This window comes from Pseudonaja textilis, chromosome 2, assembly GCF_049901715.1.
Source record: "Pseudonaja textilis isolate UNSWEBS1 chromosome 2, rPseTex1.2, whole genome shotgun sequence".
NCBI classification, from domain to species: domain Eukaryota; kingdom Metazoa; phylum Chordata; class Lepidosauria; order Squamata; family Elapidae; genus Pseudonaja; species Pseudonaja textilis.
The window spans coordinates 240490999-240511672 of NC_141991.1; the positions used below are offsets into that span (position 1 = coordinate 240490999).

A 20674-nucleotide genomic window follows, 5' to 3' on the forward strand; every position below is an offset into this window, starting at 1 on the left:
ATTTCCAACAAATGTATAGAAAATGCAGCCCTTTAGAACAACAGCTGCTTTGCCCGTCAGCCCTTTCTGGCACAGGGATTAGCAGAAGCAATCCATAAATGTGGCTATTGAAAAGTTTATCAATATCTGGAATGAATGTCCCCTGAGCCATTGCCATAGTCTTTTTTTCTGCTTGGTTCTCTCCAGATAAATTGGGGACAGCTTCAGCTGTCAAAATTTCCATCCACACAGCACCTTACATTCTAACTGAATATTTTTAAAATGTTGAATGAAATGGAATTCAGAACCGGCCATTCTGATTCCTTCTCCAGCCCGCTTGCTTTGAAAAAAGCTGAGACAAGATGTATATTCCAAATAGGGAGAGGGAAATCCCCCTTTCTGATTCTTTGGAGGGGTGGGAAATAAGATGACTCGCCTCCCGTTAAATGACTGCCTTTCTCTTTTATGCCCATTTGGTTCCCACGGAGAGTTTCATTGTCAGAGGTATCCAAGAATTGCCTGCCGCCTGCTCACTTGTATCCAAATATTTGCACTGCTTAGACATGAATTGCTCATTCAGCTAAATGCTCAATTGTGCCAGAACTCTTTTCATCCAAAGAGAATAGGCGGGCCAGGTAGCCACAGGATAGCTGGGAAAGAATGTCCCAAAACCAAGCGTTTCCCCAATGAGCAACTGTGATTTTCTTGAGAAAATTCAGAAGGTACAGCTAGTGCAAAATGAGTCTACCAGAACGATGCCTGATGCTCAAGGACAACATTAATGCGTGTAAACAGCTAGGCTGAGGGCATTAGTTTCCACCCATTGCTTCTTGTCCTGTCCTCAAGTGCTTTGGAGAATAGCTTGACACTCTCTTTCACCCATCTCCTTCCACTTATGACTGCATGAATATAACTTTGTTGCTTGTATCCTTATTTTTTAATTGATTGTTTACTAGTATAATTTGATTTGATTTGATTGCTTATTATGTTTCCTAGTATGATTTAATTGCTTATTTGTATTCTTTGACTACTATTAAGTGTTATACCTATGATTCTTGATGAATGTCTCTTATGATCTATACTGACTGTTTCCTAGTATGATTTGATTGCTTATTGTACCCTATGACCATTATTAAGTGTTGCACCTGATGATTGATTCTTGACGCTTGTATCTTTTCTTTTATGTACACTGAGAGCTTATGTACCAAAGACAAATTCCTTGTGTATCCAATCACATTTGGCCAATAAAGAATTCTATTCTATTCTATTCTATTCTATTCTATTCTATTCTATTCTATTCTATTCTATTCTATTCTATTCTATTTTTTGTGGCAGCCCTGAGATATTGGAACACTGCTATCATGTCACTCCCTAGTCCTTCTTTTCATCAAACTAGACATACCCAAACAATACTTATAGAAAGCTTGCAAAAATGCCTACATTCATTGAATTGCTAGCATTTCCCTTCCCATCCTTTCCAAGATGATTGGGAAGCAGAAAAGGCCTCACTTGGCTAATATAGCCCAACTATTATTTAAAGAACGCCTTCCATTATGTCTGACTAGACAAGGAGTGTTGTAGTGGGCAGACCTGTTTAGTCAGCTAGTCTCTTTCTCCAGCTCTTTTTCTCAAAATACTATATACACAAAACATCTGTTCCTGTTTAAAATGTTGCTATTCACATGTCAATGCCCTGGGGACAGGTCACCTTCATAAATGCTTTGGCCTGTAGGACGCTTGTCCTATAAGGAGTTTCTTCTCTGGCAGAACAACCTAAATATTAGAACCGGGGAAGAGACTTCTTGATGGAAGTGACCCAAGTTTATTCTTTATTCCCACTTCCAAAAAGAATTTATGATATATTTCTATTCATCTGGGGAGCTACACTAATTAAAAATTAGGACAACCATACTTGGATAAGATATCAGGCCAAGAATAGGATAGTAACGTAACACTATAACCAGTCACTTTAGAATCAAGGAATCAAAGAACAGAAGAGATCTTCAAGATCACTTAGTTTATCCTTCAGTTCTGTGCAGGAACCCGCTATATTGCAGCACTACCCAAGAGACATTCACCATTTTCCCAGATAATCTGTTCCATTGTTGGATAATCCTTAGCATTAGGAACCGTTACCTGAAACCTCCTTCTCAACTGTTTTCTTGTAAGTTTAACCTCTACTCCTTTTTCTAGAACAAGTCTGAAGCATTCTATTTTGTCTTATACGGTGAATTATCTATATTTTTCAGGGTATAAGATGCACTTTTTCCACCCCTAAAAGTGGGTGGAAATGTCTGTGCATCTTATACAGCGAACGTTGCCAAAGCCCCGCCCACCTGCTGGCCCCCACCTTTTGGACTCTGCCTCCCAGCAATTTGCCTGCTTGCGCCAAACAGCAAACAGTCTGTTTCAGCACAGCCTGATTAGCACAAGCAGCTGATTGTTGGTTGGATTGGCCTCCCGACGATCAGCTGTTTCATACTGCAGAGATTGCCATAGCCTATTGCCACCTCCGTGCGCTCCATTTTCAGCCTCCGCATCCCGTTTTTGGCCTCAGTGCACCCTGTATTCCACCTATTCCGATCCCTGCTGCCTGGAATGGCTCACTTACTCATTCACTCATTCATTCATGTTTCTCATTTTCTGAACCTTCCATCTCTCTCCAACAGGAACTCTGGGCTATGTACAGTAAGTCCTCCTAAAATGTGGTGTATGGAACAGGAAGCAGTACTTCAAATATGGTACGACCAATGCAGAACAGAGAACAATATTTTGATACTTCTATTGAGCAAATATGGGATGGCATTTTTGTGGTTGCATCACACTTATCTCACTGTCTAAATGTAATCTATCAAGACATCCAGATCTTTCTCATGTGCTCAGGGCAGTCTCATCCAGAATTTGCCATATGCTAGTGTTACTGTACGTGAAACCTAGTTTAATACATATACCCTCCCCAAAAGGGGATGTTTTAAAATTCTACAACAATGTTTGTAGGAAAAAAAATGTGTACTTGCTCCTGCTAAACCAACATTATCTTTGTTTGGTTGTTTGCAAAGAAAAGTGTTTTCATTTTCCACATATCTACAATTATTATTTTTCTCTTGTCCACAAGATGGCACTAATAGGTTTGGGCTTTTTCACAGAAAGAAAAGTATCTCTTTTTTGAGAAAGTTTCAGACATAAACTGACATTGTTTTGGGAAGTAAAATTGGAGGAGGGAATTCTAGGTACAGTGTGCAGCCTTTAATTCCTGAGTAAAAGCAGAGTATAAATTAGACAAAAGTAAAAATTTTAAAACGGTGTCTCCTACTGTCAGCTACTCACCTCCCAAAATGGAGGCGCTTTTTCTCAGCAAGTTCAAATTGATCAGCAGATTCTGGTGGATCTTAGAATTCTTTATTGGCCAAGTATGATTGGACACATAAGGAATTTGTCTTTGGTGCATATGCTCTCAATGTGCATAAAGAAAAAATAAAATACATTCATCAAGAATCATAAGATACAACACTTAGTCATAGGTTATTAGTAAGCAATCAAATAAAACTATATTAATTGTAACGATATAAGCAACACGGTTATAGTCCTAAGTGGCAAGAGGTAGGTAATAGGAAGGATGAGAAGAAGAATAGTAATACAGTCTTACTAAGTAGTTTGACAGTGTTGATAGTGTTGGTAATTCGATGTTGAGACAAGTTCATAGAATATGTTGAAGTTAAGAACATGAAATGTAAAAAAGAGAAACAGCCCAAAAGGAGGTGTGCAGGAGAGCAAGATTTGCTGTGCCTGAATTGAGCAAGAAATTAAGGTAGACGCATGCTTGTCCAAATAATGTAGGGTGAGTCTGTAACACACAGCACTCCCACCCTGTGTGGCTAGCTTAACACAATACACTAAAACATTTTTCGCCAGTTGATGGCTCTGTATATTGTGTGTCTTCAATCAATGGGTTTAACTCATTAAACCACAAGGAAGCTCAGGGATTTCACCAACCATACTCGGACCAAACAAGGATTAGGACACAGTTGTGTAAAACAACACCAGATCTCCTTAAAAAAAACACCACTGTACCCTTCTTCGGCTTAGGTGGGGAAGTAATGGTTACAACAGGGCTATTTTAAAATGCCGTTGTACATGTGTTTGCCAGCAGAGACTGCCAAGGACAGCTTTTGCAGTGGGCCTTGCTTTAGTGGTGCAAAGAAGGCGCTTCCATTGTACTTCCCCCTTTAAAAAAAAAAGCCAACACCTTGGAGGCCAGATTGGAGAAGCTGCTCAAGAGAGTATAACTTAATTGCAACCCCTTTTCTGGCTAACAAGATACTCCCATGTTTGATTCATCTCCCTGCAATTCCGCTTAATCCACAATGCAAAAGTATTGCTTCTACAGGCAGGAGTCCTCTAAATGGTGTTAAAAGAGATATTAGAATTATATCTACTTTTTTCACTCTGTTAGCAGGATGGTAAGTTCAGATAAAGTTCTGTCGGAGCTCATTTCTATGAATACGTGGAAATTTCTTCTGCTCTTCCCACAGTCTAACATTATACGGTCAAAATGTAACTGAAATATTTTTACGCCCTTTTATAAAGAGTGATTTGTTTTCCTAGTCACTCCTTTATTGCACAACAAAATTGTATCTATTCTGCGTTATTTCAGATGGAGCTACGTACTCAGAAAAGCTAAAGCTTTAAACTTAAGCCTCTTGATAATACCAAATCTCCTTTCCATAGAGAGAAGAACAATAATAGTGCTGCAATCAAATCCATCCAAGCTGCTAAGCAAGACATGACAGGGCCCTGGAAGTTGTCAAACTCTTTCTAAGGAGAGTTGATGGCATTATGTGGGGAAACTTAATTTTCTGCCTAACTGAGCAAAATTCATTTATTGGTGGGATGACTTTCTAATGGAAAAAAGATTATTTTTTAAACCTATTCTGATATTGGTAGAGTTTCAGGACTTCAATATTTTATTCAATAATGTCTAGGGCATTAAAACATACTTACGATTAAGAAAATTTATTGTCTTTTTTATTTCCCTTTTACCTCTCAAAAGATTATTTCTGAGAGAAGGCAGCCCACAAGAAAAAAAAAGAAACAGGCTGATTACCCCAATATTAAATACTGCCAGATTATGCTAAAATTTATTCAGTCTGTTATTTCCAGGGGTCTTTAGTCCTTACAAAAGGGGGCAGGATATCTCTAGGTCTATTACATCTGAACTCCAAAACGACAGCTAGATGGCAGTAGAATAAAAACGAAAACTTAATTCTTGGTTGCTATCTAGCAGCCATCCAGATTTTTGCAGACTGGATCTGGTAAGTTTTAATTAATTCTTTGTACTTTGTTTTCCTATATAACAGTCCAGAATTATGTATATTCCATGCAAACAAGATTATGGTGCAAGATTATGGTACAAATCCATTGACCTACTTCTCTAGTAAAGGTAAACCTGCTTGATGCTTATGTATTTACCTTTATTTAATTTATATAGGCACTCATCTCATAAGAGGTGCCTCTGGGCAGTGTAATAATAATAATAATACAAGTATTATTACAACTGTTGACTTACAACAGTTCATTTAGTGACGGTTCAAAATCACTGAAAAAAGTTACTTATGACCATTTTTCACACTAAGACCATTGCAGTATGATCACGTGAACCAAACTCAGCCACTTGCCAACTGACTCATATTTATGACGGTTGCAGTGTGCCAGGGTCATGTGATCAGCTTTTGCAAACTTTTGACAAAGTCAATGGGGAAGCCAGATTCACTTAACGACCTTGTTCCTAACTTAACAAGTGCAGTGATTCACTTAACAAATGTGGCAAGAAAGGTCATAACATGGGGAAAAATTCATTTAACTGTCTCACTTAGTCACAGAAATTTGAAGCTCAATTGTGGTTGTAAATTGAAAACTACCCGTACTCTTGTTGGTTTATTAACTAGAAAACTGAAAAGTCATTTTGCTTTATGATAAGACTTTTCCAATCTGATGCTATCTAAAAGTATCGGGCTGCAATTTCCATCATCACCAGCCAGTTGTGCTGGCAAAGAATAATAAGAGGTGACTGAGTAGCTGGGGAATTCTGGGAATTGAAGTCTACATATCTTCAAGCTTGAGAAACACTGAGTCTGGGAAGCCTTTTGTCAGAAATGTTCAAATATAGATTCTTGCACTGAACAAAGCATTGGGCTTGGTCAAGGGTCTCTTTCCAACTATGACTTATGAATTAATTATTTCCAGGTCTCCCTGCATTTAATTTGCCCCTGTAGAGGGAAGAGGGAGTGGCTTGAAGGACATGAGGGAGATCATCTACCAAAACTATGATCAGATAAGAGGAGTCTGACCCTGGTCCAAGAAAGCAACTTGAGAAAACATAGATAAGGTGTTCCCTAGTTCACACAAAGGTAAATGGAGGGAGAAGCATGTTCAGATTCCGTTACTATAGCTTTACAACAAAAACAGTTGGTTTCCTAGCCTGGTCTACCTTGTAGAATTGATTGTCCTCCATCCCTTTAAATATTGGACACAGAACAACAAACTAGAATAATGGTACCTCCCTTTCTTCCCTGTCTCTGCCTTTATCTTCAGGTCCATGGCCTGTGCATAGGTGTCACGCAAGAACAGAGGAAACCAATTTTTCTTGTGGTTGAAGACTATGGAAATATCACAGATTCCTGCCCAAATTCTGTCTCGTTTGCAAAAAAAAAAAACAGTCTTAGAGGTTGCAGGGAGAGACAGGGACCGTGTTACTTGTTTTGTCTCTAGCAAGTGGGGGGATTTGCGGCAGAAGCCCAGACAAAAGCAGAAATCAGAACAAATGGTGGCAATGTTTGAGGGCCGCAGGCTTTGCGGACTTTAATTGCAATTCCATTTAAAGACTTATTTATCAATACCAGCAGCCTGTTTCATGCATGCTCAGGTACAGTTAATTCCAGCACCCTGTGTACACCAACCGTTGGATGCAGTTAATAGCTACAGACCCCATAGGCAAAAGAAAAGGGGGAAAAAAACCTTTGAAAGCCTTTGCTACTCTCTGAAGTGCTGCTTGTATCCAATTATAAGTCACTACTTGCCATCCTAATAATTTAAATCTGCCCACTCGTTGGAAGGGGGGGGTTAGTGGGACCAAAAAACAGGGGGAAGAGAGAGGGAAAAAACCCTTCTCTCTCTAATCAAACAAAAGCAAGTTTTTTTTCCTCCCCGCTTTTGACAGCCTCAAATTAAAACCTAAAGGGGAGCTCTTGAATGAGTTACTGTGCAAAGAATAAAGGCCTTAATGAGGTAATTTCATTATGGAGACTCATCCAAGCCTATGTGAAAACAAGGGGAAGGGGGGGAGGGGAAGGAGGGCCCAATGGGGACAGGAAATTAGTGTTCCTTCCACCCTAATTAATGTTTAAAGGCATTTGGTACAGTCACCAAATTAACTGCTCCAAAGAACTTCTCGTCGGGAGAAAAAATACATTGTTGGCCTCTGCCTGTAATTAGAAGACAACTCCAAGGAGGACGCTTAATGAGCCTAAAGCTGCCCTTTTCACCGGGCGCAGCAAGCGGGGTTTCTCTACGCGGCGCGGCGCGGCGCGCACAATGCGGCCTTGTTTTTTAGGCCTCGCAAAGCAGGTAGGCGCTGAATGAGGGCAGGCCAGACTCCCGGGAGGCCCGGCTTCCCAGCCAAAAGGCCCGAAAACCCCTCATCCAGAGGGGCGAAGTGGGGGGGGGGGCGGGGGAGAAAAAGCCCGGCGATCAGGCTCCGCTCTTCCCCCAGGGAACGGCCCCGGCTGTCTTAAGCCATTACATGCTCTCCTGCCTGCAACCTCCCCCGCCTTCCCAGTTATCTTTACCCGGCTTTTGTCTCCTCTAATTGGAGCTGATGAGGTGCTAATTGGGGGAGTCGGGGAGGGGGGCTTGCGGAATTAGAGGGCTCCCTGAGCTTTGCAAGCCGAGGGAGGCAGATCGTGGGGAGGTTAATGAGGGTTTAAATCAGAACGGGGGAGAGGGCTAAGAAGGGGGGTTGAGGAGGGGAAATTCTTGGGTGTAGCCCCTGGGGGGGGAAGGTGCGTGTATGTGCACGTGTGCAAGGGGAGAAAGGCGAGCAGAGGTGTTTGGCGCAGGGGAAAGTGCTTGGAGTGCACGGCTTTGAGGAGGGATAGCCAAAGAATGTTTGATCTGGGGTTCAAATGGAGGCGGGGAGGCCTGACTTTGGTTCATGCTTAGCCTCTTGCCTACAAGTGTGTTTGTTTCTCTTACCCTGGCAACTTGTCTTCAAGAAGTTGTGGGAGCTTCATCTCTGGAGGCTTTCAAGAAGAGACCGGCTGCCATCTGTCAGAAACTGTGTAGGTGGGCCTCCTGCTTGGGCAGGGGAGGGGGAGGGTTGGACTAGATGACCTAGGAGATCCCTTCCAAGGTCCAACTCTTGTTAATCTGTTAAAAAATATTTAACCTAGGTGGATTTCAACTCCCAGAATTCCCAGGCCAGCCTGGTTGCTCCCAGACATATATTCTGAGGGTATATGTCCATGCATGCTGGCTTGGGGAATACTGGAAGTTGAAGTCTTAAAATGTTGCCAGGGTTTGAGAAACACTAGTTTAAGAGCAGGGGTCTCCAACCTTGACAACTTCAAGCCTGGTGGACTTCATCTCCCAGAATTCCCCAGTCAGCAGAGATTTGCCACAATCTTCTGGGAGAGGAATGGAAGGTCAAAAGATCATCTCCCCTCTCATCTCATAAATGCACTTTGGAGAACTTTCCCTCTTGGCTGCCTTAAAGGCACCACAAGGGCCTGTTTGCTCTCCTTGGATGCCTCTACTCTTCTATAGAAAGGCCTATCCCTAAAAGAGGAATAATGCTTTTATCCACCTACATTAAGCCTTTCCCAATGTTTTTCTGCAAATGGAAGAGCGGACCCTTTTGCTTTTCTGCTTTTAAGAAAAAATGAGGATCCCTAATCAGCCTCAGCTGAGTCTTGTCTAGTACTTTAAATTGGACTTCAAATCAAATCAGTCACCAGTGCTGTGACCGCAGCAGACATCAGCACTGTAAACCCGCCTGGCATATTTTGGACCATTTCAAGTTCCTGAGTGTCTCCATAGGCAGGGGTGTCAAACTCGTGTCGTCATGTGGTGTAATCTGGACTTTCCCCCCCTTCGCTAAACCAGGCAGGGGCGGAGCCAGCATGTGATGCATCTGGCCCCCGGGCCGCGAGTTTGACACCCTTTGCAATAGTTCCATACTGTTCTACACCAATAGTCCCTATGGTTGGACTCGATGATCTATGAGCAAAATATTTCTCTATCCAATGCTGGATTGTGTTCTGTTTCTATTTAAATTATTTTGGTCCATATTGCCAAGACCATGGTTTCCTCAGTTTTAATACAGTAATGAAAAGCTGGACCAGTGAAAATACTGAACAACACCAAAACGATGCTTCTGGAGAAAATTATTCAAAATACCATGAATTCCAAGAACAGCAATGCATTCAGTATGAGATGAAATTCAACCCAACTTCTCACCAAAATCCCTTGTAATGAAACTAAAAGTTAGATTTTTTTTTTGATACATAACCCCAAGGCCAGGGTCTTTGGAGAAGATTCTCGATGCTCAAAAAAGTGGAAGGCAATGAAAAGCAAACAAATAAAGATAAGGTAGTTAGATACCATCACTGATGATATAAGAGCAAGCTTACATGAACACAAAGAATCCAATAGAGTACAGAAAGGCTGCCCTAATAAATCATGGATATTGAATATAAACATTAGGAAGCAACTGAATCAGTAAACAGCAACAATCCTTGTTGGCTGGGGAATTCTGGGAGTTGAAGTTTGGATGTCTTCAAGTGACCAAGGCTGAGAAACTGTCAGTTTGTTCGTCCGAGATTGAGAGGGTGAACGATAAGATACCAATTCACTCGTGTAGCTTCAGTTAAGTTTTTATTCATCTCCCACACCACAACAGGTAACAGCGATCGTATTATGTTTAAAGTCAGTTCTGGTTTTCGTTGCAACCCAGAGCTGTATTTATACATGTTATACCTTGGATAATAACATAATTACTATAACCACCTTCTGGCTGCCTTCGCTGCCTAACATCCGACATCCTTAAATTAAAGAAACATGGTAACTGCACCTTTCCCCTGTTCGATGAGTCTATGCACCCCCGTGACAATTCACCCCACCCCACATTTGCCCCTCACCATTATTACAACACCAGCCCCTTGACATCCAGCCATGAATCATCATCATTGCACCACTCCTTGTCAGGAAGTCGATGTCAGTCATTTGAGGAATTTTCGTCATAACGCCAACATTGTAACACAATCAGTGTAAGGTAAGTAAAAGACTAGGGTCGTATCGTGACTCGGCTGTCTCGGCTCCAGTCCGTTCTTCATTGGAGTCGTGACAGAAACACTGCTTTAACCATCTTCTGCTAGGCTTTTCCAGGTACAGTATACGAAACTGCATCTTCTGGAATTCCTATCCAAACATAGGACATCTGATTAGAAGAACTGGTTTTGGGTAGAAATATTAGAGGCCTGCAGTTAGGGATTGTCGGGGTAAGGTCTTTCTGGAGAAGGAGACAAAAGGTTATCTGACGAATCTGAGAGTTTTCAAGTTTGACTTTTTACTGTTTGTTCCAGGATCACTATATCTATTTACTTTTTTTTTATTAGCCTTGCTAAAGGAGCAACATGGATTTCTCCTGATAAAGATATTTTGACACATGCTTGGATGAAAATAGAGCCTGCACAGCTGCTTCTTGTATGCTGGTATTTATGCAGCCAAGATTAGGTTAAAATGTGAGATAATTCATATTCTTGCATTTTAGATAGAGCATTTATATGAGTTGTGTTGAGAATTTTATTGAATGTTTGTCCTGTTTGTATCACTGAGAGCAAAGTAACCCAGGAATCAAATAACGAGTCTGGGGAAGCCTTCTCAGAAATAACCCCACTGACTTCAGCAGGGTTTACCCTGAACAAAAGAATTATAGAATTGGACCTAAATATCCATGATGTGGCATAATAACTGTTTATTTATCTCCATCCTTATCAACTGCAGAGTGTCCAAGATTGATTTGATTTTTACTGAGAAGCAATTTTCCTTTAATGAGCTCTTATGTGCTAGTTTGGCAATGACAGCATGCTGGCCAGCAGCCAGAATCTAGCTAAATGTTTACTGGGTAATTTCTAGCCTATTCACAGTCTGAATTGAGGGCTGGTTGTCTTCAGGTTCTCTTCAAGCTTGTGCTTTTGCTTTCTTTTCTAATTGTCATGAAAACTGAGGATTTCCTTGACAATGGAGAGGGGACAAATTACAATTAACTGATGTAAATAGAGGTTAATCCAAGGCATTAGCTACAAGCAGCAGGAGTTGCTGGAAGCAGCAAGTCTGAAGTTTCAAAGAACTAGGCCACTAAAACAAAAAAAATGATAGCAAGCACTAACAGAGGAATTGATTAACACCAAGCCATCCTTCCGTTACACAGGATCCTGCAGATGGTTAGACTAACATTTGTGTAATCCCTGGACAGTATGGATTTGGCCATAGAACATAGAACATCATCAGAAATGGAAGGAACCTTGGAGGTCTTCTAGTCCAACCTTGCTGTTCGAGCAGGAGACCTTATTCCATTTCAGTCAAATGACTGGCCAGTCATATTGGTCAAGAATGGTGGGATGAGTACAGGAGGTTCAAAAAAGTCAAGATGATGGTTGCAACCATACAATCAAAGCTCCACTACTTGTTAACGTGCATCATTCATGTGACGCTCGCGTACAGATACACCCACACGTACATAAAGGACAAAGGCTTTGGTAGCACCATAGTGGGCATCATCTTGACTTTTTTTTTAAAAAAAACCACCCTTGCAAGCTGATTGTTAACATTCATAATCTTCTCTCCGTGTAAGCCAAAAGGAAAAGGTTAAAAATGTGGTGAAACAAACTTATGGTAAGTATGATAGGAAAAGCTATATAATTTCTGTATTGATACCAATGGCCTTGATACGTCAAAGCATCAACTTTTGTAATTTCTCTGCAGCAAAGACACTCAAACAAAACAACCCTATAGTGCTAACATTAAAAAGATTTAAAACTCCAGAATACTTTTTTTAAAAATCTGATCATTGATACAAACCTGAACAATTTTACTGTGTACATGCCAGTAAATTAGAATTTCTAAGTTTTGACTATTGAATTATTCTATTAGAGATATCTTGCCCAAGTGATAAAGGGGAGGTTGGAAATACATCCATAAGTAGAAATTAAAATTAAATTATTAAACTATTAAAATATGCCAAAATTATTAAAATATTCTCATTTTCTTATTTTTCCTGCCACCTTCTATTGACATCTTATGATTGACATCACTTTGTTGTTTGTATATACACAGAGAGCCTATCCACTAGAGACAAATTTCCTTGTGTGTCCAATCACATTTGGCCAATAAAGAATTCTATTCTACTCCTAATCTACCCTACCCACATCCGAGTACTTTCTGTAGTAGGGCCATTTATATTTTGGCTGCAAATTAATAGATGCCAGCAAAGAAATGCCCCCCATTTTAGAGCTCATCTGGGTTTATGCAAGCCAGACATGGTGGCTATATTATATAGCAGTAAATTAAGAGGATTTTTGCTGAAACAGGAAAGCTTTCAAGGGCCAGAAGAATACAAATGTAGAATAGATAATGTAACCTCTTGGGGCAAGGTGCATGAGTTTTTCCAGGCAGTGTGATTAGAATTTGATAACTTCAAACAAATTCTTGCTGTGGAGTAATCAGACATGCACTTGAGTCATTCTTTATCCCATTTATTAATCTGAAAGTAATCAATTCAAGCCTCATTCTGTTAAGTGATTGCTGTGTAATTGAAAAGGGATGTGAACTGTAATTATAAAGTTCATTTAGAGCTGAATGGTTTAGAATGAGGCTGTACAAAAAGAATGTGGAAAAGAGAGGATATATGCAGTGGATGCTACCAACTAAGACCTTGTTTGCAAACGCTATGTTAGTACTATAAAATACAGTTGTGCTGTGCTCTTAAAAAGACAGATCTTTTTTTCCTGATTATCGTAACTCAATTTCTCTCCTGATGCACTAATCACCGATGACTTCAGAAAGTCACTCAAATTTTACTTCAGATTCAGATTAACAGAGTTGGAAGGGACTCTGTAGGTCATCTAGTCCAAGCAGACCGTACTCCATTTCTGACAGATGAGAATCCAGTCTCTTCTTGAAAGCCTCCAGTGATGAAGCTCCCACAACTTCCGAAGGCAACTTCTGCTCCATTGGTTGATTGTTCTCACTGTCAGAAAATTTCTCCTTATTTTTAGGTTAAATCTCTCCTTGTTCAGTTTCCATGCATTATTCCTTGTTTGTCCTTTGGGTGCTTTAGAAAATAGCTTGACCCCTTCCTCTCTGTGGCAGTCCCTCAAATATTGAAAGAGTGGTATCATGTCTCCCCTGGTCCTTCTCTTTACTAGACTAGCCAAGCCCAGTTCCTGCAACCGTTCATCGTATGTTTTAGCCTCCAGTCCCCTAATCTTCTTGGTTGCTCTTCTCTGCATTCTTTCTAGAGTCTCAACATCTTTTTTATAGTGTGGTGACCAAAACTGGATGCAGTACTCTAGGTGTGCTCTTACTAAGGCTTTATAGTGTGGTATTAGTACCTCGCTGGATCTCAGTTGTATCCCTCTATTAATGCAACTTAGGATTGCGTTGGCTTTTTTGGCTGCCACCGCACACTGTTGGTTCATGTTTAATTTAACTTCAGAAAGGTCTCAAATAAATAATGATGCATTATTGTAATGTATGTTTATTAAGTCAATTTACATGTTGCTTAAATTGCCAAAGCAATAGACACAAATTTACCCAATCCCAACTGCAGGTTCATAAATTCAGGTAGTCCACAACCATTCATTGTCTGAAATTACAACGGTGCTGAAACAATGACATGGCTAGTCCTTACACTTATGACCATCACAGCATCCATCCTTGCGATTGCATGATCACAATTCAGGCACTTGGCAACGGGTGCTTTGTGCCAGGATCATATGATCGCCGTTTGTGACCTTTTCCAGCCGGCTTCTGACAAGCAAAGTCCTAATGACCACAACAAAAAAGATCATAAAGCCAGTCAGTCACGTGATGATTCACTTAACAACCATGAGCAGCACCCCATTTGGGATCTCCAAAATCACCATTTTATGTAGCGTAACTCTGAATGGTTCTTAATAAAAATAGAAATAATCAGTCACCATTAAAAAACCAACCCTCTCAACACCCCAAAAAACAAGGATTGATCCATAGCGCAACATCTAGAAAATAAAACATAGACTAATGAGGCCGAAGGGGACCTCAGAGGTCATCTTGTCTAGCGGTCCCCAACCTTCCCGGTTTTGCGGACTGGTGGCGGTGTCAGCGGGGGAAGGAGAATGGGGTTGGTTCCATGCAAATAGAGCTTCATGCACAAGTTGAGTGTGCCTGCCGCTAATACAAGTGGAGCTGTGCGCACAGGCACATTTGCCCACCACTTGCGCGGCCCGGTTCTGAATGTGCTGCCGCCTGATACCAGGCCGCAGCCCAGGGGTTGGAGGTCCCTGATCTAGTTCTGCCCCTACTGAAGGCAGAAGATTTTATACCAACCAGTTCAAATGGCTGCCTCTAGTCTATTCTTGAAAACCTCTAGTGATGGAGCACCCATAACTTTGGGAGGTAAGCTGTTTTACTGATTAATCATTCTGTTTTTCCTCAGTTTTAAGTCAGAGCTCTCTTTAACAAGCTTCCACCCATAACTTCTTACCTTTTTAAAAAAATTATTTTACTGGGCCCCAGCCTCACTGTAACCCAACTACAATACACTTTATAATGGCATAGAAACATGCATTTGTTTTCCTCTCTCAGATAGTATAAAGGAGGAGGAGACAGAAGTATCTGATGGATCATTAGAATAGCTTGTCATGGCTGCCCTCCAAAAGTCAGAGTTCAAAGGCTGGGCTGTCCCATCGTTTTTCAGGGTTCATTCCAGGTCACTGGCTTGATAAGATTCTCAATTTTCCAGTTACCAATGGTCAAAGAGTCTCCAAGATGTCCAAGCTTGTGTGGCTCAAATCTTGTTTTAAGTGATCATGAACAAAGTTGGTGTTTCCTTTCGGTGCAGATCTCTTTATGCGCACGTAGTGGGCAGCTGTGCTGTTAATATTAAAACTGATTTTAAAAGGATTCTGTGCTAAAGAGGAAGGATTTACTAAATTAGCGGAGCAGATTTACTGAGAAAAAAACAATCCGACCTATTGTAAGAAAATCAGGTCTTTTTTTTAAAGAAGTCTAAGGAAAGTGGTTCTTCAAAAAAAAGAAAAGAAATTTATTCTATTCTTAATAGGAAAAAAAAAAGATTGCATGGAAATAATCAATCTTGTGGTACATGCTCTGTTGAAACCGACAGGATTTAAATGAAAACTCTAGCTTCTTCCTAAATCCTTCTCCTGCAAATTCGATCGACTATTTTAGATCTGTTTTGCCAATTTGCAAATTGAATTGGCTCCATCTGATGTTCACTGCATGCAACAAGTAACCTGTATTAAGGAAGGGCCTTTGGATAAAGTTGTGAACTTGTTCATCTCAAAGCATGGATCCAAGTACTATAAGAGAATTTTCCATACATACCAGGTGGTGCCTGCTCACATTAACTTTCTACACAGCTGCTTATATATATCAAAGCAATACATTAACTTACTTAGAGTTTTTGTACTGGTTCAGGTTCATCCTAGCTCCATTGACCTGCTGAAGCCCAAAGGATCACTTAATGTGCTCAGTGTCTTTAAATACCGTCTCCTTTCCTTTCCACTGTCCACTCTCTCATTTGAGATGATGTTGCTGAGGGAACATTAGACCACCAGGTGGGGTAATTTGACCACAAACCAAAGAAGCAAATTACATTTATTATGGTGAAGTGTACTGAATGTTTTCAAGACAGAATACCTTAAGATTTTCACTGTAATTAAACAAGACCAGTAGAAGACCTGTGCTGGATCAAACTTAAAAATTACCTAGAATATGATTCCCACAACAGCCATTCGATACCCTGACAAAGCCAAAAAACCTCAATCTGAACCTTTTCCAACCTATGTTCTTTCAGAACTGTGACTATACATAGTACACGGCCACACAGTACATAGCCTGTACATGGCCACCATGGTGTTAGGTTCTTCCTGCATATTTGTTTACTCCCTTTCAAAGTTAGCAGGTGTAAATAATACAGCTAATATGAGGCAGCAAATTCCTTAATTTAACCATGCGTGTGGTGAAAATGTTTCCTTCTATCCCAGGGCTGTCAAACTCCTGGCCTGCGGGCCAGATGTGTCATGCACTGGCCATGCCCACACCCGGTTTAGCAAAGGGAAAAGTCATGATATGTCATGTAACACCACCGTGACGATGGAGGTTTGATACCCTTGTTCTATCCTAACCTCCCACCATTCAGTTCCTTTGGATGGCCCCAAAATTCTAATACCAAAATTTGCAAATGATATGAAGTGGTGTGTCATAAGGAGTGCATCCATGCTCATGTCCCCATGGTTGTGTATGTGAATATCCCATGATCCAAAGCATTTGATTGGAATAAAATTTGAAGCACTACTGCTTCAGTAGTATCCATACAGTATTAACATTTACTGAGTTTTGATAATGAAAACTAGCAGCAAAGATTCTAAATAATACATGGGTGCGTGTATGTATTTAAAACATGTTTATGTGATTTCCCATTTTAAAAAATAAAAAGAATATGCAGGGGTGGGATTCAAAAATTTTAACCGGTTCTGTGGGCATGGCTTAGGTGGTGGGCGTGGCTTGGTGGTCATGTGACTGGGTGAACATGGCTTGGTGGTCATGTTATTGCCTGGGTGTGGCCAACTCAATATCACTCACATCGAGGCACGCATCTCCTCGCCTGGCCTCTCATGACTGTGGGGATGTTGCAACTGTCATAAGTGTGAAAAATGGTCATAAGCCACTTTTTTCAATGCCATTGTAACTTTGAATGGTCACTCCACACAAGCAAAGTACCAGCAAAGGAAGGGAAAAAACCTCCAGAGACATTCCTGAGACAGGGAGTCTAGTCCTTCCAAGAAGGGTTAACAGAGAGGCAGTTTCCGTAAGCAACACCAGAATGTTTCCTTCCTGCCTTCCTTACCAGGATTAGGCCAGTAATTTCTTCTAACAACTGGTTCTCCAAACTGCTTAGAATGTTAACAACCGGTTCTAGCCAATAGGTGCGAACTGGTAGAATCTCACCCCTGAGAATATGCTATAGCCTAGGTCTGGACAACCTATGGTTTGCAGTTCCCAGCATGTTCCAATTGCATGACCAGCTGAGACAGTATGAAAGGTTATGCATGTTTTCTCTCCATAAACCAGTTGCACTATTGCTGAAGAGTACTACACTCTGATCTTTGCCATGGCCCTGAAGAGTAAGGGTCATTGGAAGAGTATAGTATACAGCACTTCCTCTTTTCCTTGAAGAACGTTTGGGCAGATAGAGCGGAGGAACTTCACTCACATGAGGGGTCCTCGGTGCTGTGAGCTTGGTTGTTTTCTTGCAGACATTTCATCAGCCAAACTAGGTTACATCATCAGTGCTGTTGATGGTGGAGCACTTGATGATGTTACCTAGCTTGGGTAATGAAATGTCTGCCAGAAAACAACCAAATTCCAGAGACCACTAAGGACCCCCGTTTCAACCCTGAATAACAATATTCTCCTTTATTGATACTTCACTCATAGACAGGAGAAGGTTATTCTGTTTTGATTGTTATTTGTTCTATCAGCCACATTTCGTTTGTGGAATATAGAAAATAATTAGATGACTTTTACATATGAAATAACCAGTATGAAGCTTTCCCTTAATTTCATGAGGTGAGACATACAGTACTGATAGCAAAATGGGAAGACATTTTCAGATTTTAACTCTCTTCATATATCTGTGGTTCCTTTTCAGTTGGAAGAGGAGAGGTTATCTGTATCCTGAAGATCATTTAATGTAGAACTGTTGCTCCTGTGAGAAATTGTAACATGCCATGAGCTCTCTCACAAGATGGCTTGTAACTTGGGTAAGGAAGGCTTGAAGATTTGCAAAAAACAAACAAACCCAAAATTACTGTCATAGCCATAGCAGTCAGTCACCAAATGCTCAGTACTGTATCTTGAAAATGAATGGCTGATTCTATTTCATCTAGGTTCAAGTTGTTCCCTTCCATTTTAACTTTGTCTTTTTTAATGAGCAAGTTAAAAAAAATGCCCATCAGTCTTACATTCTAAATAAATACTTGAGAACCTACATGACTAAGGCATTCTTAGAAATAAAGATGACTCTACAGCATTAAGATTGCAACAGACCAAATTCTTAATTTTAAAAGATTGAAACCAACTTTTAAAAAGTTTGGATAGGGAGATGATCTGATTCAAAGAATGTATCTGTGGTCATATTCAAGGCCCAAGCTGCCTACCTGTGCTTTAACTAGAATAATAAATAATTTCAGACTTCCAGCATACAAAATCTATTCAGATTCTTACTCTGTGTCCCTATTTTTGGCAGCAAAAAACCCTTGAAAGTACTGCATAACCAGAATACATTTAAATAAATAATTATTTTATGTAATTTTTTTTTGCATCACACTTCAAAAGCATCGTGCTCTGTACTAATGCTTTGAGAAAACTAGACTAAGAACTTGTTCTAGTTAAGCTCTTATTTCAGATGGCCTTACAGCTTTAATTATTTAATTGTTCAATGTTCAAATCAGTTATGCTTTAAAACAATGTGGCATCTGCTAAACTATGTAGGTAATATAAACTAATTATGGAAGACATGATTTAGAAGCTGGAACTATATGTCAATTTTAAAAAGAAATAGTTATGGAATTATCTAATGCAGACTTTGCTCTTAAATGTAGTTCAATTATATGGTATTATGTTTTTTATTATTATTATTATTACTAAGTGTGAAAACTTGTGAAGGAAGCCACTGATGGGACAGGTGATGCCTCTGCCATGTGGGGTAATTTCAGTTTTTGTAATAGCCCCAAATGACAAAATTTGGGCATCATCTTGGGAAATTTAAAATGAAAATCGGATCCATTAAAACCACTTGCAAGAGGCTGCCCCAAAAACCTACAAAAACCTATGGAAGTATTCATGTAGTCATCAAGTGCTGAATCTGAATTGAAGGTGGTTTTTTTTTAACTTTTCTATGTCATCTTTTATAAGTCTGCTACTTAGAACTGTTGCCTGATCCTAAGAATGTAGAGAGGCTATAAGATGCATAGAGGAAATAATGTTGCTTATCTTTTTAGGTTTCTCCTTGGATGCTGGGCTGTGTTGATTTTCAAGGTAAAGTCCCTGCAGTTCAAATGTGATTCCTTCCCACCAAAGAAATGGGAGATATGAAGAAAGGATAAGTGGGGGGATGCCTCCTTCATTATGGCCTTTCTCATCCTCTTTCCCTTGAAGAAATTGAGATTCTAGCATATCTGGAAGATTGAGAAAGGCTACCTGGAAGAAATGATGTATTATTCTTCCAGGTGTGATGTAAGTAATCCTAGATGGAGTTGAAGTCAATGTATTTTTCTTCTAGGAGACTCTGCATTTAGAATCAAAGTGAACTTGTGTGGTTCAGCTTTTCATTGGCAGCCTTTCCTGTTCCAGTTGTACTTTCTCAAGGAAAAGGAGAGAATATTTTCTTTTAAGAAACATTGAATTGACATAAGGATAAGTAAGAGGAAAGCAGTTAATCCAGGTCAAAACATTGACACTGAAGGAGTGTCCACAGTGAGCTAACGTTTTTTCTATAAACAATTCAACGTTGTGTGCCATGACCTCACACCACAAGCTTCACTGCTTACAGACTTGTAATGCCTGTGATGTTACAATACAAGTACAAAAGAGGCAGAATTAGCATCACAATGTCTTCAAAAGTATTTTAGTAGCTGTGATAGACCAGGCTTTCAGGTAGAGCTCAGTTTGAGAACTTTATGCAAAACTGGCAAAAAAATAATAAAACCAATCCACCAATTTTTAAGAGGAAAAAAAAAAAATCAAAGCTTTTACATTACAAATAAGCAGAACATTCTTGCTTATAAAATAGAATGTCTCAGTTTTTCCTCTTTTCAGAAAATTATGTTTCACAACATTGCCAAAATGCCAGTCATATATTTTCAAACTCTGTTTTTCAGAATACTTTTTTAAAAACCCTAAAATATTAGTGTACGTTCTAAATTAGTTGTGACAAAATATGGTTGTAGAATAAATCAGCTTGCCAAATCAACGCTTTAAACTGTCTCTTCTGAACATCTGATTCCTAGAAGTTTTTAAAAATAAGAAAAACCTGTTAAACAAACACATGCATATGTAGTATACACAAGCCAGCCAAGTTAGAATCTTTTCAACTAAAAAGCAGAAAAATTATTTGCATATTACTAACTAATAAATACAAAAATTAGGTCTGAGTGACAGTTTACACAATCAATAGAAGAGGCAAAAGACTCGGGGAGGGCTAAATTTATAACTGAGGGAGTCTACTACTGGCTTTTGCATGCATGAATACTGCCTTACAGGTGAAAAATTAGAATATCGTGCAAAAGTTCATTTATTTCAGTAATGCAAATTAAAAGGTGAAACTAATATAAGATAGACTCATTAAATGCAA

At 39.9% G+C, this 20674-nt stretch overlaps 1 long non-coding RNA gene across 1 annotated transcript; it reads left to right on the plus strand.

Moving 5' to 3' along the window:
- The first annotated feature begins 7444 nt into the window (after positions 1-7444).
- Positions 7445-20570, plus strand: LOC148127435 (uncharacterized). The gene is made up of 3 exons (XR_015741515.1): positions 7445-7602; positions 17972-18083; positions 19323-20570. It is a non-coding gene; the product is annotated as an uncharacterized LOC148127435 (long non-coding RNA).
- The last annotated feature ends 104 nt before the right edge of the window (positions 20571-20674 follow it).